At 42.8% G+C, this 27399-nt stretch overlaps 1 protein-coding gene across 3 annotated transcripts in view; it reads right to left on the reverse strand.

The window, feature by feature from the left end:
• Window positions 1-27399, reverse strand: part of APBA1 (amyloid beta precursor protein binding family A member 1) — a 202024-nt gene that overhangs the window by 111340 nt on the left and 63285 nt on the right. The gene's annotated exons all lie outside the window — the stretch shown is intronic.

Below are 27399 nucleotides of genomic sequence, written 5' to 3' on the forward strand. Positions count from 1 at the left end.
TACATATCCCCATAGCAACATAATCTCCTGCTTTTATAGCACAAATTAGGAGGGTCATTAACAACGTCCTCATCTGGAAGATCTCCTCATCTGCCTTTGTCCTGGGGCTCTTCGTCATGGGTCTGTAGCCCTCCACCATGCTGACCACGACACGAGCCCAGTGTGCTGTCGTTGGCCAATTACGCAGTGGTCTCCACACCACACTGCGTGCCTCTTAAAGGCAGCTACTTTGTCTTTTATCCACCACTCCTCAGAATCTAGGGCAGGGATAAATGCTGGTGATAAATGCCGACTGAATGAAGGGTGAGGAAAACGCTCTGAAAGCGACTCAGTACAGAAATCTGATCCTGACACTTTCTTGCTCAATGGCTTCCCTTCTTACTTAGAATAAAATTCAAAGTCCTTTTCACCACCAGTCAAGTTTTGCATGATTTTGTCCCTGTGTACCTATCTGACCTCACGTCCTACACTGTCCTTTTTGACTCTCAAACACACCACACTCATTCTCACATCAGGGCCTTTGCACCTGCTGTTCCCTTCACCTGGAGCCATCTTCCCCAACATCCCTATCGCTGGCTCCCCAGCTCCTTTCGGGCCCTTGCTCAGCTGTCTGCTCAAATAGAGACAGGCTCCCCTCACCCATCAGCTTGCAATGCTCCTGCCCTACTGTATACTTCTTCTCAGAGCGTTATCAACTGTTGCTAGGTGTTTGCTGTTTGCTGACTCTCTGCCTCACCCTATGTGAGTGTCAGATTTGAGAAGGCTGAAACTTTGTCCATGTTGTTCTATCTGTATTGCCAGCTGTCGGAACAATGCCTGGCACTCGGTAGGTATGTAAGAAATACTTGCTGAATGAATGATGAATGACTAAATGCTCAAAATTAAATGGCTTATGTACTTCATACTGTTTCAACTGTTTTACTATGATTATGTACAATGATAATAAAAAGCATAGATTCTAGTGTGGAATTACTCATTCCTTCAACAAGTATTTACTGGATTCTGCATACGGCAGGAGGGCACAGGGGAGTATCGACCATTCCACATGGAAGAAACAATACCGCAGTGGGCTCTTGGAGGATGAGCAGACACCTGCCAGATAGAGAAGGGCATTCTCTGCACAGAAAGTCACATCTGCAGAGGGGAAGGCCAGGGATACAAAAGCTTCTTCCAACGCTAAGGAAACTTCCGCCTGCCCCACGGACACCCAACACGTGGTCATTCACTCAAACTGTTCATCTTTGAATTTTCAGCATTCCTCATTCACTTTGAACCTCGGGTTTGGACCACATCCTCTCGTGTCTGTCTGACTAACGCAGAGATTCCTAACAGGCAGGCCTGTCAGAATGAGCTGCAGGGTTTTTTCAAATGACAGCAGGGTCCTGGCCATCCTGTGTAGGGGACTCCCGCACCGCTGACCCTCCGCCTTCAGCTTCTCCTCCGTCCCATGATCCTGTGCTCTGGACAAAGTGTTGCCTCCCACAGCTGGGAGGAGGCAGGAGAATTCATGGAGACCCTTGGGCTTGTGGCGAGAATCCTGGGAAGGGCTGGCCGGCCCTGGCGGTGCCTCCCTTTCCTTTCCAGACTTCATCTTCATCGGAAAAATCCATCCCCCAGCCCCCCGAAAGATTTATACCTTCTGCCAAAAATGCTTACCCACCACACTAAGTAAGAGAACGACATGCCAGGGCTGTTCTCCGCTCCCCCATGAGGTGGGCGCCCCAGCTGTCCAGGTGGGAGATGACGGAGAAACGTTTTCCACTGACAGGAGGGTGGTGGGAGTCACTGGGATTCCCTGGGAATGCCTCACATGCCCTAAGTGAAAGTTCTCATTTCTCAGAGCTCCTGATCAGAGTCAGCCTGTGATAACACTTCTACAAAGGGAGGGAAAAAAAAAAAAAACTCATGGAAGGTCCTAGGCTTCCGGAGAATCACTCACTCATTTGAAAATTTAAATTTGGGGAGAAATAATCCAGCCACTGTGCATTTTAGAGCTTTAATGTGTTATCTGAAATTGAAAAAAACCCAATTATATCTTCCACTTAATTAATATAAAAACACAGCCAGAATACATGCATTCGATCACATGTAGCTAGGAAACAAAGGACCAGCCTTTCCCAACCACGTTTCTGATCACCTCTATGAATTTTAAGCATATTCTCCTTTCTTCCAGCCCCTCTCATTTTCAACCCACAGTGGAAGAGAGAGCAAAAATGGAAAAGCCATTGATCTCCATAGTTCATGGTGTAGTCATAGGAGGCTCTTCACAAGCCAGTTCCCAAGACTTCAGAAGGTAAGACAGTGTAATGGCCAAGCATGAGCTCTGCCACTCACCAGCTATGTGTGCAATGTTGTACGCCTGTTTCCTCCCAGACGCCTACGTTATAGAATTACTGTAAGGACTGAAAGAAATAACATGGGTACGGGGTTTAGGATAGAGTCTGGCATGCAGTAAGCAATGCAAAACTACCCATTACTTCTAGCTAAGCAAGTTAGAGGTAGACGTGAGGCAGTGCAGGGGAGCCAGACTTTGCAGGAAGGTCCTGGCTCCAATCTGACACAGCCCCAAAATCTCGCTATGGAAGAGGATGCCGAAAGCCAAAAGAGGGGAAACAGAAATGAGCAAATACTGAACCACAGCCTTACTATAAGTAGCACTTAGCTAAGTCCTGTGCTGCTTTCCCCCGGAAAAGGAGAGTTAACTTGGTCATCTTTCCTTGGAGCCTCGGTTTTTCATTCAGGTGCAGCACACACACACACACACACACACACACACACACACACACACACACACCACTATACCACATCGTACCTCTACACTGGAGAAGTATCTCTAAAAGAAGTGATTTTCATATAAGAAAAGCCAAGCAGAATATGCCAAGCATCAAGGCTATAGGAGAGAGATTATAAGGAAGTGTTATATGTGTATATTACTACATATTACTGTGTGTGCGTGTGTCCGTGTGCATGCACGCGTGTATATCTGTGGCTCTTGACTTGGAATGATTTTGCCCTCCTCCCTCTCCCCATTATATTTGTCAATATCTGGAGACATTTTTGATGATCGCAAGTGTGTGTTGGGCTGTTACTGGCATCGAGTGGACAGATTCAGGGATGTCACTGAACACACGACAAGGCACCGGACAGCCTTCTACACGAACAGTGATCCGGCCCAGTGCCAGTAGTGCCGAGGCTGAGAAGCCCTGAAAACAACATATATATTTACATATGTTTCTATTATTATTGAGGGTGACTGAAGGAACACTATACATTTCTACTAACATGAAGAAACAAAGAGCTTTCTCTGTAAGACTTAACGTGTACATAAAACCCTGCTGAGCAGTGAATGCTAGGCTTAAAATGGAGAAAAACAACAATTATTCTGTTTTCTTCTGGGATAACACTGAGTCAAAAGTGGCCAAGAAACCTACTAGAGCCTTTTTTTTTCTTCCTAGGCAGATAAGAGCAGCCTGAACCAAGCTCCAGAAATAACTAAATCAAATTGGCAGGCACGCAATCTTCACGTGGGTGAGTAACATTGTGAATTCCTGTTCCCTCACTGGGTAGGTCAGACTTGAGGGAGAGGTTCCGCTGTATTCTAAGCTGGGGATTCAGAGAATATTAATCAGCCTTCTGAGAAGCTTGAGAAGGCCCTTACCTCATCACCCCTCCTTCTAGCAAGAAGGGGGTGGCGCAGGCATCACCCGGACCAACAGGGAGCCCGCCCAGGCTTTAGGACCTAAGGCTTCTTAGCACACTTTAATAAGAGAACCTTGTGTTAGGAAATGGAAGCATTTACTTTAGTATGAATGTATTGAGAGCCTACCATGTGCCAGGTGGTAAGGAAACAGCCCCTGAACTTGAGCAGCTCAGGAGGGAGAGATGCACAATACAGGAATGACAGGGTCATGCCACAAGGGCAGCAGTTCAATGTTCAAAAATCCCAGAGGAAATGAAGAAGAATCATTATTTAGGGCAGTTAGAGGAAGGTGTCGTGGGAAAAGGGGCTATCTTCTCGGGCTTTGAAGGAGGAAGAATGTTTTCCAAATGTAGTGTTGGGGCAGGAGGAAGGGTGTGGCCATTCAAAGGCCCTGGGGCATCAGATGGCTTTGCAAGTTCAGGGGGCTCAGCACACTTTCTAGAGCTGAGTGCAAGGTTGTGAGGGGAGGAGATTGCCTGGGGGTTGTTGCTGGGAATAGCGGCTGGGGCCTGGCAAATCAATACAGTTTTGATGGTATCACGTGAAGCTTCCTCATTGTCATACAGGATTCTGTTTAAGACAGTGTTTAATTTTATAATCTCTCTTACCATAGATTCAAAGTGACTTCCCAAAGGTATTATAGGTTCCTCTAAGCATCTGTTTTCCTGACATCTAGAGCTTTACAAGCAGATACACGACAGAACGGTTCCCTAAACGGGGGCTAAGTAAATTCTTTTGGAGTAGGAAAAAAAAACAAACAAACCCTACTTTCTACCAGTGTTGTAGTTCTTTCAAGGAACTTTTGGATCTGCTTCGATAGAGCAGTCCCCCCCACCAACCTTTCTCCATCACCTCTCACCCAGCTAACGAACCACATCCTCGCTGGCACAGGCTAGCTTTCCCATTTCTCTCCCCACACCATGCTGGAGGTCCCACACACAAACCCGGGCAGACTATAAATTAAACGACACTCTACTCTCAGAGCCATGAATCACCAAAGCCTCTGATTAGAATCTCAATTTTCCCTCTTGGCTTGTTTGTGACTATGTTCTAAAGGAAAAAAACATTAGACTTAATAAATCAACACAAAACAATATCAGCCTCATAAAACAAGTCCCTCCTGGTTTTTATGACTTTTTACATTGACAAAGCAATTCGCCAGCTCTCTGGCGGGAGTGGGATGGTGGGCATTATAAGGTGGTCTACTGACATCACTGACAGCTGGATTTCCCTCCTTCTCGGTCAGTGTGTGCTTTCTCCCAACCCAAGCCCAGGACTGGATGTCAAACAGGAGCACAATTTTATCATTCATTGGTAATTTTGGCAGTTGTAAAATGATGAAATAATTTTCATTGTTGAATGAAATAACGCCAAGGGTTGAAAATTAAAAAAAAAAAACACAAAACAACGAAGTCATGAAAGTAACCACATTAAAGAAAAACTGCCCCTAACCTTAGTAGTATTAATCTGTTTCTTATGCCAATTTTATAGAACTGTAATCACAAGCTCCATACAATTTTGTGTTCTTATGTTTTATTCATTTAAATACTTATTTGTCTGTAAAATGGATTATACTGGTATTAAAATGTATGTTTTCTGAGAATACCTGATGGCAGTAAGGGAAAATGCTTTTAGTATAATGTCAATTAATAAATACAAGATACAAAACTATATAATTTACAAGCCTAATTTTTGTGTGTATACATACACGTGCACACACACACAGAAAGAAGTATACCAAAACATTAATGCTAGTTGTTTGTGGATGGTAGGATTACTTTTTTTAATCATCTTTCTGAAATTTTCAAAAATTTCTACAATGAACCTTTCTCATTCTAATTGGAAAAAAGTTCTAAATATTACATTAAAAATTTCCCATGTTTCTAGTGTCCATAAGTGTCATTTTAATGCTTGTACAATATGCCATTGAATGGACGTCACTTTCTTACTTAATTCTCTGTTGCGGGGAGGTGGAGGTCTTTTCCCGTTTTTGGCTATTATAACTCGTGCCCTAAATTTCTGCCTGGCTCTACCTCTGAGGGGCTTTATGTGGAAAACGAGGTGTTGATGATCAGACCTCTGCCCACCGCTCCAGCATCCGGGCAGAGCTGAGAGCAGAGACATTGGAGCTGGACATTTCTGGGAAGAAGGCTGCCCTGCCGCTTCCTAGCATGATCACAGAAAACACAAAATGTGACAATGGATACAGAGCTCCTGGACACTGGATACTGGGAGACGTGCTGCTATTTTTACCATGTCTCCCACCCTTACCCTTTCTCCAGACACCTGAGCTCCAGCTGGAATGCATCCTTCCAAGCTGCCTGAATACCACCCCCCAGCATCCGCTGTCTTTCTGTGTATTGCTCATTCTAGAAAGCCCCTTCACTTGGTCTTCACTAGGGCCAACTCCTGCCCACCTGGTTCAAATGTCTATGCTCTTGTGATCCTTCAGGACCCCTAGTCTGGGTTAGTTACCCCTCTTTGGGAAGGAGTCCCAGAGTCCATAGGAAGTACTTCATTCTGAGCATTTGTTGCATTATGTTTGCCTGTTGACTCCTCTCTTGCTTCCACTAGACTGAAAGCTCCTCTGGGTCAGAGCTGTCATTTCCATCCTAAGCATTCAGCACAGGGTTTGACACACAGTAGACATTCAAGATGGTGGTTGCCTGAATGGTTTTTTGCTATGTCACTCATCTCCAAAAATGCAATTTTAGCAGGTACATAGTATTTTGTTATGTTATTGATTCTTTATTACAGTCCCCTTTTGGTTGGGGAGAGGGAGAGTTATTATAAATAATTTATAGGGAACATCCTAGTACATCAATCTTATTTTTTTTTAAAGAATAAAATTTAAGGTATAGAACTCTTGACTTTGAAAATCTTAAGACTTTGATGGCCAAAGTGGAGGGCTTTATGTCTTTAGATTCCAGGCTCCATCTTATATGTTAATGGCTGCCATCTACACGAATCAGGTCAATTGCTCAAATTAACTTTTGTCCTGTAAAATGCATTCTTGCTGAAGAATCTCAGTGTTTCTGATGATTCCCAAGATGTTGAGCTGGGGCTCTGATGACACACATATTACACCTGGAGGAACCACCTCTGCCATGAGATTGGGGGAAAGGGAAGAACCCCATTAGTGTTCTTTAGCTCTTTGCTCACAGAAGCCAGAGAAGTGACTGTGAATCTGGAGTTCCCACAACTCAGCACAATGGCTCAGGAAAACCACTTAGCACTGTGTTTATGTTCAGTGACATTTCCTTCCCCCTGACCCCACCTACGATACTTTCTTTCAAATCTTATTAGGTAATATGAAACTGGTGACATTCAAACCTTTCCTCCTACAAAAACCAGCAATTTCTGTATATGTGTATATGCTTATATACCTATTTATGTATCCCCAAGTAAATGTATTATTGATAAAACAAAAATCTCCCCCCAACAAATATCTTTAAAAAGGCACTTTTCCATGCAGGTAGAGAACTTCAAAATGTGCTTTTTACTCTGGACCTGTTTGAGGATCATCTGGGGCCACAGCTACTTATCGAATGGGCACACGGATCTGTATTTTAAAAGCTCCCAGAAAAACTCTCCCCACCCAGCTTTACTGAGATATAATTGATATATAACATTGTATAAGTTGAAGGTGTATAATGGAATGAATTGATACATGCACATAGTGGGAAATGTTTACCACAATAAGGTTAGTTAACACATCCATCACCTAATTACAATTTCTTGTTGTTATTATAAGGAGAACATTAGAACTCCACTCTCATAGCAACTTTCAAGCAGACAACACAGTATTGTAAACTATTATCACCATTCTGTACATTAGACCTCTGGAACTTACTCATAACTGGATGTTTGTACCCTTTGACCAACATCTCCCCATTTCCCCCAGTCCTCAGCCTCTAGCAACCACCATTCTACTCTCTATTTATATGGGTTCAGCTTTTTTATTTTTTATTATTTTATTTTATTTTATTTATTTTTTATATTATAATAATATTTTTTATTATATTATGTTAGTCACCATACAGTACATCCCTGGTTTTTGATGTAAAGTTCGATGATTCATTAGTTGTGTATAACACCCAGTGCACCATGCAATACGTGCCCTCCTTACTACCCCTCACCAGCCTATCCCATTCCCCTCCCCTCTCCCCTCTGAAGCCCTCAGTTTGTTTCTCATAGTCCATAGTCTCTCATGCTTCATTCCCCCTTCTGATTACCCTGCCTTTCTTTATCCCTTTCTTCTCCTTCGGGTTCAGCTTTTTTTATGATCTCACATAAAAGTGAGATTATACAGTATTTGTGTTTTTTGGTCTGGCTTACTTCACTTAGCATAACGTCTTTAAGGTCCATCCATGTTGTCACAAATGACAGGATTTCCTTCTTTTTTATGGTTGAATAATATTCCTCTGTGTGTGTGTGTGCGCACATGCATGCGTGTACTATATATACACATTGTATATAGACATACAGTTTTTTGATCCATTCATCCATCAATGGACACTTAGGTGTTTCCATGTCTTGGTTATTGTGAATAATTCAGGAATGAACATGGGGGTGCAGATATCTCTTCAAGATAGTGATTTCATTTCCTTCAGATATATACCCAGAAGTGGGATTGCTGGATAATATGGTAGTTCTGCTTTTAATTTTTTGAGGAACATCCATACTGTTTTCCATAGTGGCTTCACCAATATACACTCACCAACAGTGCACAAGGGTTCCCTCTTCTCCACATACCTGCCAGCCCTTAATTTCTCTTTTTTTCTCTCTCTCTTTTAAATAATAGCCCTTCTAACAAATGTGAGGTGAAATCTCATTGTGATTTTGATTTGCATTTTTCTGATGACCAGTCACTCAAAATGGTGTTGAGCACCATTTCACGTATCTGTTGGCCAATCTGTATGTCGTCCTTAAAAATTCTATTCAAGTCCTTTGCCCATTTTTAAATTGGATTGTTTATTTTCTGCTACAGAGTTGTAGAAAAGTTCCAAGCTTGCTGATGTTTGTCAATCATTACAAACCTGTAATATAGAGATTGCCTCCCCAACCTTAAACTTTTCCTTTCTTTCAATTTTGGTCAAAAGACTAGACCCAGAATAAGAAACAAAGAAAATTTTAAAAGCCTTTAAGTATGTAGATAACTTGCCACAAAGCAAATGAATATACTGATCTCTTACTGAAACTCTGGCAAAAGAGATCCTATGAGGTCCTAGGGAACTAAAGTTTAAACAGTGTAAAGGGTCATGATTAATTCTTTATATCTGATGTGCTGGTTTTACTCCTGTTTTCGGTAACTGTGAAAAGTATTTGTAAGAACTTCACAAATAATTTTACTTGAGTGAAAAATAAACCCAGCCAGTCTGAAGAAAATATCAAATGATTATGAGTAGACTATGGCACACGGACATGGCAACAGCTATGAAGGCGACATGGGACTGAGTGACGGTTGGGAAGCCCTAGGCCAGACAAACCCCTATTAAAACACCCATGTGGTTTTCCAGTGAGGGCCCACCCAGCACAGCCCACACACAACGTGAAGAGTTACCCTCAAAATCATCATGAAATGAAAGACCAAGGGGAAAGGCTTTGGAAAGGAGATTGTAGGGTTTACAATTCAGGACCATGGGGAAAGGCGGCTAAGGAGTCATGCTCAGCTTATGAGTGAAGAAACCACACCAGGAAAATGTCACTCAAATAAAATGAAAGAAACAGTTATCATTATTGTGAAAACCTAGTATCACGTCCCATATATGGAATCGACCATAACAATATCTGACTAGTAAATAAAGAATGCTCATTGTTTAGCCACTTAAAATGATCTAGCTAACCACAGTAGAGGAAACTTTAATTTAAGCTCTTCGTATTTCAGATGAGAAAAATAAGGCCCAGAGGGGTTAAGTGAGCTGCCTGAGGTCACACAGTTGGAATCCACGTCTCTGTACTTCACCACCATGACACCCCAGTATGGTAGCAACCTACGCAATCACCAGAACTGGCCCAGCATGAGAAATCCTTTTGTCCCACGTGACTCTGCAAGCACTCTCTTCTGTACCTCTTAGCTGATTTAAAGTAAAGTGCCTCAGATTTGCAGTCTGAAGGTAACTGTTAAAGGAGTCTAGAGGCAAATTAGAAAACATTGATTGCACTTTCTTCCTCTAGAGTGAGAAATTAAATCAACCAAGCAAAATTAGAGCATCCCAGCTGCAGTGTCAGGGGAGCCCCTGGCAAGGCCCAACACAGCATGAGAAGCAGGGAGCCAGCCCTGCATACTGGGAACACAGATTCCAACCACCACAGCTTTCTCTAGGTCCTCACAGACCCTACAGCCTCAAACCAGAGGACACCTGGCTGCACAGTGGGGTTTTTTTGTGAGCATGTGCTGATTATGTACGGAAGCCCAGGGCATCTAGCGTCAAGATTTTTAAATCATCTTTTGAGGCTTGATTCACAGACCATCCCTTGCTTGAGGTTCTGGGAATCTTCTCACTTTTATTGATTTCTCCTTTCTCTAAATTTCACCCAGAATTTCTGGATAGAAGGAACCGTGAGGTGGTGATGTGGTTGAGAGTAAGAACACTGATTTTTTAAAGTTAAAGCATATAAATGAAGTACGATCACAAAGTTACTAAATATTAAATCATTTTATTATTCACACTTTACAAAGATTGAGAAATCAATTGTCTATAACTGGGAATATTATTATGTAGAAGGGAGGCCAAGGAAGATGTGGCTTTTATGGGAGCAAGGAGCCCTACCCCATGGCCATCATTGGGACCTCCTCCTCTAAAGCCCAGGCTTTAGAGCCCAGCTTAGCAATGCACTCTGTCTGTTATCAGAAGATACCTGTATGTTAACAAATGCAATTTTATCAGAACTTCACAAGAATTATACTGCTCCATGAGGACAGAGACTGTGTCTTTGTATCAGTATACTCAGCACCTAGCGCCATGTTAACACATAATTTGGCACTAAATGTTTGTTGACTGGATGGGTAGAAGGAAGGAAAGAGAAGAAGGAGGGATGGATGAATTGATGCATCAATGAATCAATCAGAAAACTGGGGGTGTCAAAAACTACTTTATAGAAAGCCATTCTTTCAATGGGCAAAAGAGGATTAGGGAACAGAGTTCCAGAAATAGCTGAGTTCTAGTTCCTCCAGACATTTCAATGAGATTTTTGTAGATAAAAAGGTATGGCTAAGGGCACCTGCGTGGCTCAGTTGGTTGAGTGTGTGACTCTTGATTTTGGCTCAGGTCATGATCTCAGGGTCATGGAATTGAGCCCTACATCGGGCTCTGTGCTCAGCAGGGAGTCTGCTTGAGATTCTCTATCTCCCCCTCTCCCTCTGCCCCTACCCCTGCTCATGCTCTCTCTTTCTCTCAAATAAATAAATCTCTCAAAAAGGATACAGCTAAAAAAAAAAATCCCAAGCATCACCAAGAAAATTCAGTGTTTGTTAACATGCAGCTTGATATCGAGGGTTTCCCCCACCCCCCACCTATCATGCAGGGACCAATGTGAGCAAAGCTAAGCTATGCGGTGTGGTGCTAACACACAAACCCACACGGAGACACCACTGGGCTGCACTTGGAGCAGTCGTTTTTCTAGGGATGGTACCAATTCCTGAGCAGGTCTGGATTGTCACTGACAGAGGACACATGATGGACACCATGTTCCCCAGATTACGGGCTCTCGCATAACCAATTTGCTTTATGGTGACTCCAACTCTAGGAGGAATAGCTGCATTTTTGTTTCATTCCTACTTTGCCAATATAATACCTCAATCAGAGTATAAACAGGGGGTATATTTTATATTCATCTACCTAATAGTGAAATCGCTTTTTGTCCTCACAACATAGAGATGCTGGTATTAGCTCTTGTAAGGTTTCAAGAAGTCAATTTGGCCACGATTACACAGCTAGTAAGGGAAGAAAGTGAAGACCAAACCCAGCAGTCTGACTCTTAAACCAGTGTCCTTAAGTGTCTTATCAAACCCATCACAGTGCTCACAATGAAGCTGTACATCTCGATTAATGCCTGTTACCTGATTCCCATAAATATATCATCACTGTGAGAAGATGCAAAGGGGGAGGTAGGTGAGTGGTGGGGGGAGGAGGAAGGAAAGGAGAGAAAAAGACAAAAGCCAGTTCTATCCCATTTCTCAAAAGCCAATTAGCCGCAGCGTGGTTTTTACAGCTGTGCACAGCCGGCTGTATCAGGCAGCCGCTGACCCAGAGCTGTGGCTATCTGTAGCCCCAGATGGACTTTTCCCCCACTTTCTTAAAAAAACATTCTCAAAATGCAAGCCCTAATTTAACAGAGGACCTTTACTGGCAGTGAACACAGCTAAGCACCAGTGAGGGAAGCCATGGTCTCTAGCTTTGAGGAAATCATTTTTAAATACCTGGATGGAACATGCATGTGGGACATACTCCACTGATGGATTATGGCTGCCAGGAACCCTTTACTGAGGATTCTTTTTTTTTTTTTTAATAATTTTTTAAAAGATTCTATTTATTTATTTGACAGAGACAGAGAGTATGTGCACACACAAGCAAGGGGAGTGGCAGGCAGAGGGAGAGGGAGAAGCAGGCTCTCTGCTCAGCAGGGAGCCCAATGCAGGGCTCAATCTCAGGACCCTGGGATCATGACCTGAGCTGAAGGCAGACGCTTCACCGACTGAGCCACCCAGGTCCCTCTTTACTGAGGCTTCTGAGCCTGAATCCAGGCTGACTGGATGAATATTGTCAATTAGACATGTCTGCCAAGGGCATACACTGGGGAAGTCTCTAGCACAATGCCTAGCACTGAGTGTATTCTCAACACATATGGCTTCTTCTCCTTTGAATGAAGTCCTAGAAACCTTCATTCTGACCAAAGCACCAGAAAATAATCTTTTCTTCACTGGGCCTGACCTCAGGACAGAGAACAGGTATGGAGAAAAGAAGACAGACTGCGTGAAGGGCAAAGGAGGCTCCACGCAACCCTACTGGTCTGCGTTAACAAATTCTATTGGTAGTGATTAGTATCCTATTATTCTAGCAAAGCCCTGGTTTCCTCTTCACAGTGGGATGACATTATGTAATTGGATAGGACCCTTAGTGAAGTTTGACTATGGCACAGTTATTTTTTGCTCTAGGAAACTTGCTGACAGGCTTCTTTTGAAAATCCAAGAGCATGAAATGCTTTTCACTCCATTGAACGGTGTTCCACGTGACACATACTGGTGGAGACTAGAGAATCCTGTGGGCTATAGAAAGTCCCTCCAGCTCCCACTACATAAACTCCATGGATCCCTCTCTGTGTCGCCTTGGCAGCTTTACGGGTTTGTTCTCTAACAGTTAAATAAAATGAAGACCCATTAGAAGCTGAACAGCTGTCCCTCTGTTGAATAGCTGAATTGCTTTTCCAGATTCCTGTTGGATATTCTGACCTGGATCCATCTTTGACATGCCTCTCAGAGCCTCGGAAAGCTTATATAATTGGTAGTCACCCACTTCCTGAGCAGCAGGTGACAGAGATCAAAGATGGCCCCAATCACAGCGCCACTGAAATGCCCCGCACATGGCGTCATTTCCAGGCACCTTTTCTCTGGCATTGTAATTTCCTGGTACATCTGACCTGAATCAAATTCAGGCTCACAATGGGCCACAGAAATGGTATCAGTCAAAGGAAGAGTGTCAAAATGCATTTTTCCCCTCATCCTGCCCTGCAATTTCCTCACCTCAGGATTATATGTTAGCATGGCCAGAGTTATTATTTCTGTTGCAAGTAAAAATAAGACCAGCCAGTAAGATTCACTGAGAAAACACCCTTGACATTTACCTTGGTGCATCTAGAAGCTTAGCTCACCACACTTCTCTGTTGGGCAGGAAAAAAAAAAATAGAGTCTTGGCTCCTTCAAAGAGGTTACATGATACAAGGGGCCACGTTATTTTGTTAGGCACGGAGACTGTCTTCAGGTGTGTGTGGTGGGAAGGGATCTGCCCGCATGGAACTCCCACACTTCAAGGACTCTCTTATTTTGCCTTTTGAAATCTGGTTTCAGGACAAAAGGTAGAACAGTTCCTGTCACACGGTAGGCATCCAATAAATATTTAATGAATGGAGAAGGATTCTGTAGCTACTCCTCGCTGGCCATGCACTATGGCTAAAGCAGGGCCCAGGGGACCCTGAGGGGCAGGAGATGTGAAGGCAAACCCTACCTCTTACTTCCCGGCTGTGTGATCTGGTCCGGTCACCTCAACCACTGAGCCTCAGTTTCCTTGAGGGTAATCTGAGGGTGAAGACAAGGGCCTGGCTTCTCTCTCAGAAATGTTGTGAGGGCATTGTCATACAGTTGGGGGTGACCTGTGAAATGGGGACCACAGCCCAGTATGGACCAGGCAATTGATAACAGGAGTCTCGGCTTGAGGGCCAGTGTAGTAAGTGTCTTCATGAGGATACAATAATAGCTTTTCACAAGCAGATAAAATGTGCCGTGGCTCTATGTGACTCTTAGGAAAGGCTTGAAGCCCTCTCCTTGTTGATGCTCAAGTTATTTATAGAAGAGGGCAAGGAGAAGTTACATTTTTCACCAACAGATACGCCAATTCTAAGTGCCCACGGACATCTAAATCTATCCCCCAACAGATCAAGGAGAGCCACAATTTGTCCTCGGATGTGAAGGATCAGATATGAAGTAAGATAAGCAATCAGTGGAAGGCCCTTTAATAGCTAAGCTCCCCCTTTTAGATACTGCAGAGGTCCAAACAAAAAAGTCTTTTTTTTGGGGGGAGGGGTTAGTTGTGGTAAGAAGATTTAATATGACATTTACCCTTTTAATAAATGTTTAAGTATACAACACAGAAGTGAAAACATGCACTTTCCAACCTGCTTCCAGGCCATTCACACAGCTCTCCCACTATTGGGACCTGTTCTTCTCCACGCTTGATAATCAGGCATTGGAACAATGATGAATCAGTTAATCGAACTGAACTGCAGACTTGGAGATAAAGGGATATGTAAACTGGGCATTTCTGCAGATTTTAGGCAAGCTGCCTGTTATGTTGCTTCCCATCCCACCTCCCCAGGCTCCTCTACTCAGTTTCTTCGCTGGTAATATGGGGAAATGCTATCGAGGTGCCCTCCTCTGTCCTTTGGAACCCTCTGGCTTTCTACCTTATTGGCTTTCTCTTCCACTTCAGGCTGTTCCCATTCGGACCTCACTTCACCAGCCCCGCCACTGGGGCTCCTTGTTCTAGGTGGCGACTTAGCTGCCCATCCCTCTAATTTCCTGCCTTTGCTTGAGCTCCTGGTCCCCTAGGCTACGGCAGTCCCCATGCAAGCTGGAATCTGTCATGTCCATTTAGACCCGACCCTGTGCAGGCTCACTATATATATATATATATATATATATATATATATATATATATATATATATATATATATATATATATATAGAATGAATGAATGAATGAATGAGTGAAGCAAACAAATGAACACACATACAATCAGCCTGTATAGAAATCCTGGGTGTTCACAGTTTTGACAACTGGAATTTATTTTAAATCTATTACTGTGCTACAAAATTACCCTTCATCAATCAGACACTGTTCTTAAGAATTCTATCTTAAGCTCTGATATCTCAAGTAATTATACTAAAATGGTGTTATTAGAGTTAGCTCAAGAAAATTATCCAGCAAATGAATGAGATTTAAAAGAAAAAAATCATCTTAAAAGAGATTTCTAATTACATAGTTTAAAAAAATTACCAGGGTTTCCATCCCGACTACACCCTGCGTTTCATAAAAAGTTTTAGATAGTGGTAGACCCATCTCCTCTCACCCAGTGAACGCTGGAATGTGTGGTATTGCAGAATTATTAAAAGCACTGGCTCTGGAGTGTGCACTAGCCAGCTGGGAGACCCAAGGCAAGTATATGCCTCCCCAGGCTTCCAAGTCTTCACCTTCCAAACGTGGATAATAGTACATAATTGGAAGGGATGTGGGGAGGATTCAAGGGCGTAATCTATTCAGTGTCCAGCACACGGTGAACACTGAGTAAATGTCAGCCATTTTCTTTCCACTTGTGAAATCCTTTTCTATCAGGTCAGTGGAAGAATGGCAAAGATTTGAAATCTCTCCAGTAGTGAGTCATATTCCCTTCCTGTGTATTTGCTAATTAAACTTCATTTAATGTCACTGGCTCTCCTCTCCCAACTTCTGCCAGTGAAAGAAAATATTGGCCAACCCCAGATAAAAATGTAGGTATATAGAAAGCATATATATCTGTGGTTGCCATCTCTACGATATCATGAGCTCCTCAAGGGTGGTTGTGGATGAAAATGGCTCACATTTGGTGAGTGTTTACCATGTGGCAGATACTGTTTTTAGTAGTTAGCACGTATTAACTCATCTGATCCTCACAAGAAGCCTATGAGGCCGTCAACATGTCTTATTTACCCTCTATTCACTCAATCAACGAAGACTTGTGTCACGTTAACTGATGAGCCCTTCCAGATACATTCCAGGCTGTACAGTATAGTGGTTAAGAACACTCCTGGCTCTTCTGCTGATTAGCAGTGTGACTTTAGGCTACTTAACCTCTTTGTACCCCAATTTCTCCATATGTAAAAGGGGAGTAGTAATCATCGTCATCATCATCATCATCACCACAACATGTGCAACTATTATAAAGATGAGCTGATACATGTAAATGGTTTAGAATAATGCCAGGCACACAGTACATATCCAGCGAATTTTAGCAAACTTTACCATGGGTCCATTTTAAAAAGGAAATAATATCCTTTCTATGAAGTAAAATCTATTTTGTTGGTTATGGATACAAACAAGCAAAGCTCTTTTTTTTTTTTTTTGTCTCTTGTAGGAAAACAAGAAGAGAGGATCAATGTTTCAATTGACATAAAAACTTGAATTACTCTTGGAGTAGCCAGAAAAACAAGGGAATGGTCATTTATTGTCCAGGACTAATTCGTCATCATTTGCCTATGATATCCAGAGGAATCCTTTGATAACTAATTTAAACTTGTGAATTATTTTATTTAGATATAACATGTCTATAAACAGAATTGAGCTATCCAAGACTATTAGAATGGAATGTTCTCTTGCTTATTCATTTATTTACATTTGTTCACTCAACCAACATGCTGAGCATCTACTCTGTGACTGACACTGATCTTGTCACTGGGGATCCAGTAGTGAAGAAAACAAAGTCCCTATCCTTGGGCACTTTCTTATGGTGCCAGCAAATAGATAAGTACATAATAACATGTGAGCTAGTAATAACACCATGTCTAACCAGTAAGTTTGTATTTGCAAAAATTATCTGCTCCTTAAAATACTAAAAAAAGAAGGGAAAGATCTAAAGACTAAAATAGTTGCAGGACCATAATCATCTGTTAGGTCAACTAACTCAGCTACTTGACCCCAAACCTGTCAGGGTCCTCTGACTGAAAAAAGAAGGGATGAAGAGAAGAGCCTGGGACACAAAGGAAGGGGTGTGTACCCTTCCTCCATCCCCGCCTGGGCAAGAGGTTGCCCTTGGCTGAAGCACCCTGGAGAGAAGAGGAGCACTTCAGAACAGAGCCAGCCCTGGCTTTGGTTCCCAGGCTGATGCCACCTCCATAGGTCCCAGTGATGTCATCTGACCCCAGCTGCAGGCTCAGCCAAGGCAGGTCCCCACAACTCAGTTCTGACTGGCTGGTGGTGGGATTTCTGGAGCACTGGTCTGACATCCAAGTTTCAATATCCAGATCCCCTTGACTATTTCGGACCTGTACTCTGAAAAGCAGGCTTCCTCCCTGTTGATGAGACTTGGTTCCCAACCAATGGTCCACATCTGGTGACAGGATTCCCAGTTTAATCCCTGTACCAAGGACCATTCTAGTCACCTCCTGAGCACTCCAATAGTTCTCAGCCTGGGGACTATGTGCCTTCCTCCCACTTACCTCATATCGTCTTAAACAGTCCTGCAGTTAGTCATGCTACCTGTGGGCAACATTTTCCACCATTTTTAAATTGGGCCTGTTTCTGGATTGTCCACCCACGTATATGCCTCTCCTGTAGCTTCGTGATGGAACCCTACCACAATGGCTGACTGGCCCATGAAATGCTCTGTTGCCATGGGGTTCTTGAACCCTCACTGTGGTTGCTAAACAGGATTTCTGCTGGGGCAAGCATTTGGGGCCATCACTCAACACCCCACCCACATATAATCACTAAAAAGAGAGATGACTATACTTCTAGGGTTTGGTTAATACCAATTAACCATAGTTAATACCAAGCACTGAATAGTTGTAGCCAGATAGACACCTCAAGTCTTCTTACCCCTTCCTGCATAGAATCAGCCCAGAATCAGAGCTCCCTGTATTATGCTCTGAACATTTGCACATCTTTATTATAAAAATTTCTACTTTAATTCATATATTTATCTGATTACTAATGTCTATCTCCTCTACTTGACTGTTAACCCCATGAGGACAGGGATTGTGTCTGCTTTGCTCACACAGTATCTGCTGAACTTCATGGAGGGCTTGCACATCAACAGAAGGTGGTCTCTGGTTGACTGACATAAGGGTCTTTCTTGATTCAGCCCATACCTGAGCTAATATCATGATAAACTGGGCAGAAGATCTTAACATCAACCTCTTGGCTGAACATTCTTCTCTATCTTCTTTTTCTAGCCACAACCTGTTGATCTCATGAGGGCACTGATTCCTCTGTAATGTTCTCAAAATGGTGGCTGGCCCTCGTTACCACAGCAGGACCAGGAGGAGCAGTTGGTGTCTTCCTTACTTAATGCTGCTTCCACATCATTCTCTCCTTGTTCCATAAAACCCCCTCAGCTTTGAAGCTCACCTGATCACACTATAAATCACCCACTATTGTTTCAGTGATTCAATGATCTCTGGACCCTCAGCTTCATTTCTTGGGTTCTAGGTCCCTCTCTGGCATCATAATCCTGGATGATTGCAATGTACACCATGACATCCTAATACCTGCATGACCCCTCTGATGGTTGTTTCCACCTTATCTCAGCTCTTCAGTCTTCTTTCAAACATAACATGTGTATAACTGCATTCTCTGTGAACTCAGCGGAGATGGGGTGATATAAGGTGAGTCCTGGCTGCCCATTACAACTCCCATCTGAAAAGACTTATTTCTTAACTGTAAAGAAGCCACTTAGGTTTATCCTTCACCAACAAAAAAAATTTAGGCTAAAGTAAGACAAATCAAAGCATCAGGAGCTTCTATGTACTTTCACAAATAGTTGTGGCTGTACAACATGCTTCTGATATATAGGCCCTTGCTGCCAGAGGTATTTAAGAAGGAAAATCTTTCTTAACATGTGGCCCACTTATCCTTAGATTAACTAATTTGGGGGAATATTTAGAATTTTACAGTGTTGGTTAATAAATCCTATAAGCTGTTGTAGTGGATATTTGGTATTTTTGCCATTGGCATCCTTTCATCCTACATCCCACTGAGCTCTTCCAGTACCTTACCTCAGCCCCAATCTTGATCCACTATGGCTCAGTTGCCCCTCACCCCATCCCCTAAATCCTGGGATGGAGAACACATATTGCTCTAAGGTCACGGTCCCTTGGTCAAAACAATTGGTTATGTGATGGGAAGGTGACCCAATGAGACTTCTGGGGCTTCCAGACAAGACTCTCACTATCTATTACTGTAGGTGGCAAGATGTGGAACTTCTGCATCCATCTTACTTCAGTGAGAGAGAGCCTATCTGAGCATGTGGCCAAACCGGAAGGGAATCCAGAGATGGAGATGGAAAAAAAGACCATGGTGTCATTGAGTACCTATATGAAACTGCACATCTGGATCTCAGTTATGCGAGCTGTGGCAATGATGTGTCCCCATGTTGCTTCTTTTTCCTGGGTACACAAGGAAAGTACACTTCTCAGCCTCCCCTTGCAGGTAGGTTGGTGTATTAGACTGAATTCTGGCTAAAGGCATATGCACAGAAGTGATGTAAGCCACTTTCAAGTCCTTGCCTAAAAACATCCTACAAGATAACTCTGGTACTTTTTTCCTTTCTATATAGCACCTATGAGATGTTCCAGAAGGTACAAAATAGAGTACTGAGATACAAGAAACTGGATGGGGAGTGAGGCAGCAGACAATGTCAGGGAAGACTCTGTGGGAAAGACATTTGAGCAAAGAGACCTGCTTTGTCCAAGCAAGAAAGCAAGCAATGAAGCTATTAAAGAGAAAAGAGGAAGAAAGAACACCCCCAGTAGATGAAATAGCTAGTGCACAAGCTCTGATGGAAAAAAAAAAAAAAGCGTGCGTGTGCGGCATATCAGAGGAATAAAAAGGTCACAGTAGGAGAATGAAAGTGTCCAGCAGTCTAAGTGTTGATAGGCAGGGGCTAGTAGTTGAGGCAAGAGATGATGGTGCCTTGGCCCAGAGCAGAGCAATGAAGATGGAAAGAAGCAGGTAAACTGTATTTTTTAGAAGTGGTACAGACAAAAGTTGCCAGGTGGTTAGAAATTAAGGAAGAAAAAAAAGGGAGGAAATCAGTGTCTCCTAAGTCTTTGGCTTAAGCAACTGGTTAGATCGTGACACCATTTAATGGATGATGAGACAAGAAAAGTAACCGTTTGGGACATGTTAGGTTTGATGTTCCTGTTAAAGAGCTATGCATAGACATCAGTGTCGACATCAAATCTTAAATGTCAGAACTTAGCTCCTCTACACCACAATGATAATGATGATGGCAGCTAATATTTACTGAGCATGTATTCTATTAAGGTCCTTGAGAGAAGAAGTGTATCTTCTTGTTCTTATATCCTCAAAGCACTCAGCACAATGCTTGTGCCTAGAAGATGCCCAGTCAACGCTTGTTGCTTGATTCCATCACTCATGAGAAAAGACGAAATGGTGTGAGGTAAGACCCAAACATACAATTTCCACTATACTCTCTTTGCTCTTCTCTTTCACCTTCTTATTCCTTAGTTCCATTTAACAAGGAGCTGCTGATGTCCTTGCTCACCTTCCTCTTTCACAAGCATTAAGAACACTTTTCAGAGGGGTATGTCCAGTACATCATGACAAGAGTAGGAGCGCAGAGTCACCAGAAACAAGGGGTGGGTGGTCTTGGCACACAGCTTTCCTTCAGTAGCTCATTTAGCCCATGCTTTTCAGTCAGGCCTTCCAGGTTATTTGGGTAGACTTTAGTACATTAAACCATAAACTCATTCTGTGGCCCATCAAAAACTCAAGTCGCTTCCAAAAAAAGAGATGAAATCATGAGTAGAAAGACTTGAGATCCTGACTGAATCAGATTCAAGCAGTTCAAACTGGGATTGGCTTTTCTGTTTCTCTCTGGACAAACATTTTAGGTCAATCTTCCACCAGATGAAATAGGAAAGAAAGAATTCAAAATACCTGTCACAACCTCTACCCGAATTTTAAGAGAAACGAGGTTACTAGATTCAAGGGCACTGTACCACTTCTCGATAGAGGGTCATGAGGAAAGGGTTTTGCAGGAGACGCAGTGGCAAGGCTCACATTGCTCCCTCCTCTGGATGGGCCTCTCACCTTTCTTCCTAGGACTCACCCCTGCTAGTTCTTGGAGCCTCCACTCCAAAGGCACCTCCTCTAGTGCTCCCAGCATGGCCCCATGCTCTTCTGCTCTGTTTCTATGCCTGTGTTCATTCCTGCTTTACTTTTTAAAAAAATGATGAGCTGTGCTATCACTTTTTCCCCCCAACCCCCCAGACTATGAGTTCCTCATGGGAAGGGATCACTTCCTACCCATTTTAGAAACCCTGGGGCTTAGCTCAGTTCAGTGAGACACAGTGAGGATCAGTAAAGAGCTGCTGAGCTGAATGGGGGACAGACTGGTGTTGTGTGGCCAGCGGAACAGGAAACTGTGACACAGGAGACCTTGGTGCTGATCCTGAGTCCCTGTGAGCCGGAGAGTAAACCCCTTACCCTCTCTGTGTCTGTGTGTTCATCATCCAAAATAATGGGGCTGGACCAGCTCAGCTCTGAAGGCCATGCGGCTCTGGCCCTGAGCAATCTGAGTGCACAGATGGGAAAGCAACTGAGGATAATGCTTTCACACAGGCTGGCTCTACAAGGCCTTCCTCATTAATCACAATTCTCCAGTCTGACAAAATCCCTCCCCAAACGATCTCAAAAGGATGCTGCACACAATGAAGTAGAAATAATCACCCTCAATTTCCAGACAGAGAATCATGTTCTAATGTCTATTAATTGTGTCAGTCTTTTTCCAGCCAAGTGCATACGTTTTGCTTCTCCTGGCTTCTCCCACCCCCACCCCCTGCCCACCACCACACCTCACCTCTCAAGGTGGAGGTGGGCAGGGGACACACCTGGGTACCAGGTGAAAGCGTGATCCTGCTTCCTGCCATGCACCACAGACAGCTAAACAGCACAGGGAATATTCGGCATCTTTTAATCGCCAGATCTGGCTCCAAACTCAACATTCAGACCAAAGTCCTAAAAAAGCACTGGGAACTTGCAGCAGGTTTCGTGCCAAGACAAATCTGAACAGACCCATGAAGAAGACCCTCTCCCATCATTGCCATGACTCCTGGAGGCCCTGGAGGAAGGTCCCAAACTGCAACAGGAGGTAAACAATTGCATGTGATGCCAAGGCAGGGTCCAGAAGGACAGAACGCAACTGCCTAGTTGGCTCCATTTTTTCTAAATGCTTTCAAAATAGAGCTTCTGATTTCAATCCCGATGTCTCCCAGTTAACTGCATTTCCCTCTCCCTCCACATGCCTTTCTTCTTTCCTTCTCTTTAGTTCTAGGTCTTTTTTGTATTTTGCTCTTGTGGATTCCTGAATCCACAGTTAATATAAAAATCTTCCAGTGGAAAAACATTTTATGCTTTCAGAAATAGAGGTCTCACAAATATCCTTATTTATCTTAATGTAGAAGATGTCCAATCTCTTCAATTAAGTGCATACCTCAAAACAGAGCACCACACCTGCCACTTCTTTTGAATGCCCAGTACACAAGCCATCAATTAGATGCACCAGGATCAACGAGCCAGGTCCTCAATCCATGCTCGTGTTTCCTAACTGACTTTGATGGGATAGGTGTTTTTAGTAATAGTGACCAGTCCTCACCTTACTTGATCAGTGCTGAAATCAACTTTACAGAATGCATTTTGACTGCGTTATATTTTCTTGCTTGTATGATTTCTTTTTTTCTTTCTCTCTCTTTCTTTCCTCCTTCCCTCCCTTTTTTTCCCCTCCCGTCTTTCCTTCCTTTGTAGATATATTCATCATTTTCAATAATTAGCAATTTACCTAAATTACCTCAATTAGAATGTTGAACAGGAAACTGAAGTCATTCCACATCCTACTGTCACAGTATTTTATGATGTCTTCCTTCATTCTCATGGACCCACAAAGCATAAGCTTTTGAAAGAAAAGTGGTTTCTTATATAAGCTTTTCTTTATACTGTTAAGACTAAAATAGTCAAACCTGAAAATCAAACTGTAAATATGAGTGTATTCAATTACTGGGGCCCAAGGCCTTTTACATACATAGGAATAGTATGTAATTTTACCATATTAAATGAAGTAAAATGAGAAAGGCATCTGCAACCAAGAAGTGTTATAAAATGCCACATAAGAAATGTAGTCATTCAAATACTGCAGAGGACTTATCACTGTCAGAAGACCCTAACCTTGGGCAGAGAAGTGTCCATTCCTCATGCTACCATAGTATTTTCCAAAGGTAATGCATTTAAAATACAGAGCCAAGAGTCTACATTTCTATTATATTTTAAAAACTTGCCCACTGAAAGTCAAAAAACAGACTGTATTTCTTTCTTCTTATTGCAATATTTGGAAGCTGATATAAATATACTTGATCTTATCTTTGTCTAGTCATTTATAATCGCTGGGAGGCATGACATTTTTTTCTTTTAGAACCGGTTTTTAAGTCTGCAACCACACTCTCATGCATTTATGATACAAGGTTGCTTTGGGAGGGAAAAAATGCAGTGTGTGGATATCTCACTTGCTCAGATCCCATCCAATTATAACTGCAAAAATATTCATGGAATTATAACCATATGAATTATCAGACAACCATCAACAAGGGGCCAAGAAAAACACGAAGGAGACCTGGAGAGAGTGAGGAGCCGAGGTTCATGTGTAAGCAGAGAACAGATGTACCATGCAGATCAGGAAATTACAGGAGGTTAACGTTGCAAGCACAGGCCTGAAGCACAAGCATTATTTTTATGCACCAGTTTAGAAAACAATGGAGCAGAAAACAAAGGTTTGACCATTTGCTGAAAGGAAATTTCAAATGAGGTCAATTTTTTCACACTCCTATTGGCTCCAATGAGAGCCTCAGTAGATGAGAAGGTTAGGCTTTTAAAAAAAATCACAACAAAACCAAAAAACATATTACCCAAATCAACAAAATACAAAATTACTTTCATAAAAGGAAACCTTTTGTTTCATCAGCTCTTTTCATCCCTGAAGGACTCATTACTGATGAAAAGAAATGTGTTCAGTGGAGCTCTCTTAAATGCCTTTCTTGACCTTGATTACCCCACTCTTATTTAAGTGTCTATAATAATTTCCAAGTTGGACTGCATGTATTTTTATTGCATTTGTGCAATAATAGAGGTGTCGGATCCCTGGTGTCAGAGTTCATAGACTCCGAAGAGGAGATGATTCTTATTTCTGTTGAGAGAGCCCTGCTTTCTCCTCCCGCTGGCGTATCACAGCCCAGAGTTGGACCACAGGTGCTGGATCTTCTTCCTGAGGCTTCTGCCCACCCTTTCGCCTTGTCAACAGCCTCCGGGACAGTCTACGCCATATCATGGCCGCAGCTCTGGATGACGGTATTGCTTCTCAATCTTTAATGTGCCTGATACTATCTGGGCAGGCGTGTGTGGGGGGGGTCTGAATCTGACGCAGTAGGTTTGGGTGGGGTCCCAGATGCTGCATTTCTTCCCAGCTCCAGGGGCTGCTGCTGCTGATCCACACACCGCACTTGGAGTCACAAGGAACTGGGGGGTATAATCACATTCTCAGGCCCCCATCTCCTCTGGTGAGCCAGTATGTCCAACTGGCCCTGGGGCCATCAGACCTCCTTATCTATCCGAATTACTATTTCTCATGAAAGAGGAGATCAGGGGGCACCTGGGTGGCTCAGTCGGTTAAGCATCTGCCTTCGGCTCAGGTCATGTTCTCAGGGTCCTGGGATCGAGCTGCATTGGGCTCCTTGCTCAGCGGGGAGTTTGCTTCTCCCTCTCTCCCTCTCCCCCTCCCCCTCCCTGCCTCCCCGCCCCCCACTCTCTGTCCCAGTAGTGTTCTCTTTCTTGATCTCTCTCTCAAATAAATAAATAAAATCTTAAAAAAGAAAGAAAGAAAGAAAGAAAGAAAGAAAGAAAGAAAGATCAGGTGAAGGGTAAACCAAGGACTGGGAGAGGAATTAGAGAATGGGTGAAGGAAAGAGGAAGGATCTAGGACTATTTAGATAAGATTATAGAGAAGAGTGGTTGTGGTGAATATAATGCATTGTGCATAATATGATATATGATGATGATATGATTGGGAATTATAATAATCTATAATAATGACATGTCTAGGGATTCCTGGTGAACAAAAAAACACTAATGGAAAGGTTCATCCAACTAATGGCCCAAAGAGTTCTGAAATGCTTTCCACCTACCATTTTCAGAATTTTTCTGATGACCAGGTATTGCCCAAAGCAACTGTAGAGTACATTCTGGTGCAGAAAAAGTGGTTAGGAGCGCTGCATTGGAGTCTGTTAAGAGGCCAGAAGCAGGCTTTGCTGTTACTAGTGAGGCAAGTTACCTCTCTGGACATAAATTTACTCACCTGTCAAATGGGATATTAACAACTACAATTTAATTGAAGAATTAATTGAGAAATGTGGTATGAAGTACTTAATATAAAGGCTGGCGTGAAGTAAGCACTCAATTCATGACAACTATGAGATGTATTATTAATGGCAAAATATATGTTCTACAACCATAGATTGTTGCAGTTCATTCTTGAGGTGATGATCTGAAAATAAGGAGATGGAAAACTAAGACTCAAATCAACTTTGTACAAAAGCTGCTCCTGAGTGCCCAGGTCATGTCTATAATGTCGGCTTTCCACCCGAGGTCTACCACTGAACACCAAGGAGGCAGTAAGTCAAAGGAATACTTCTCTAATATTTAATTTTTTAAAAGGTTTTATTTATTTATTCGAGAGACAGAGAGAGAGAGAGGCAAAGGCAGAGGGAGAAGCAGGTTCCCCACAGAGCAGGGAGCCTGATGCAGGACTCGATCCCAGGACCCTGGGATCATGACCTGAGCCAAAGGCAGATGCTTAACCGACTGAGCCACCCAGGCGCCTCTAATATTTAGTATTTGTAATACATATTTAAATCAATATTTTCAGAAAGTATTTAAATAAATATTCACTATTTTAAATCTCCTTTTTCTCTTCTACTTCGGTTTCCATGGGAATCTATACTTATGGGGAACTTCAAAGCATGCTAAAGAAAATCTACCTAGTTCTCGCTTCTGCCTTTCTGATTATTAATAGAATGACAGTTTGTTACAGAATGGCAAAGACCTCTGAAATTGCCTATTTCAACCTGTTCTTAGGACCTTGGGGCTACGTATGTCACTCTCTCAAGAAGTATTTTAGTGGAGCTCTAATTCATATGCTATTTTATGTCCATTGGCAGCAGTCTGAGAGTAACCCTCTGTTTCCCACGCAATAAAGGGTATGTGTTGCATGATAACCACTTTCCCTCATAGTCACAGGTATTTTTTGCTTAGTCACAGGTTCACAGATTATTTCCAAATGGTTGAAGTTGCTAAAAGTTCCCCAGCCGATCGCTAAATCTAGTCATATCCACAGTGACGTTAGATACCTGGGATCCACTAGGCTGGTGGTAAATGATGATATAAGGAGACAGCCCAAGGTGAGCTCAACAATCAGGGTGGTCTGCAGGGCAGCTCTGTTTACCTCCCAGAGTCTAAGCATGACCTTAAGGTCATGCATACTAGTTTCCAAACTATGTTCTTTAGCAATTCATGATAAGAATTGCCTCAGAGTCCTCTTAGAGGGGAAGGGAAGCTGAGCCAGGGGGCTCTGGATACCTCCACCCAATCAGAACCACTTGCTTTTTATCTATTTATGTGCTGGAGTTCTGATGACAAATTTTCTTTTCAGTAGCCCAGCGTGGAGCCCAGTGTGGGGCTTGAACTCATGATGCTGAGATCAAGACCTGAGCTGAGATCAAGAGTCAGACACTTTTTTTTTTTAAAAATTATTTTTTATTATGTTATGTTAGTCACCATACAGTACATTCTTAGTTTTTGATGTAATGTTCCATGATTCATTATTTGCGTGTAACACCCAGTGCACCATGCAGGATGTGCCCTCCTTAATACCCATCACCGGCCTATCCCAATCCCCCACCCTCCTCCCCTCTGAAGCCCTCAGTTTGTTTCCCAGAGTCCACAGTCTGTCATGGTTCATTCCCCCTTTTGTTTACCCCCCCTCATTCTTCCCTTTCTTCTCCTACCCATCTTCCTATTTCTTATGTTCCATAAATGAGTGAAACCATATGATAATTGTCTTTCTCTGCTTGACTTATTTCACTTAGCATAATCTCCTCCAGTCCCGTC

Source organism: Ursus americanus, chromosome 34, assembly GCF_024610735.1.
Source record: "Ursus americanus isolate L20-20 chromosome 34, mUrsAme1.1.p, whole genome shotgun sequence".
Classification (NCBI taxonomy): Eukaryota; Metazoa; Chordata; class Mammalia; order Carnivora; family Ursidae; genus Ursus; species Ursus americanus.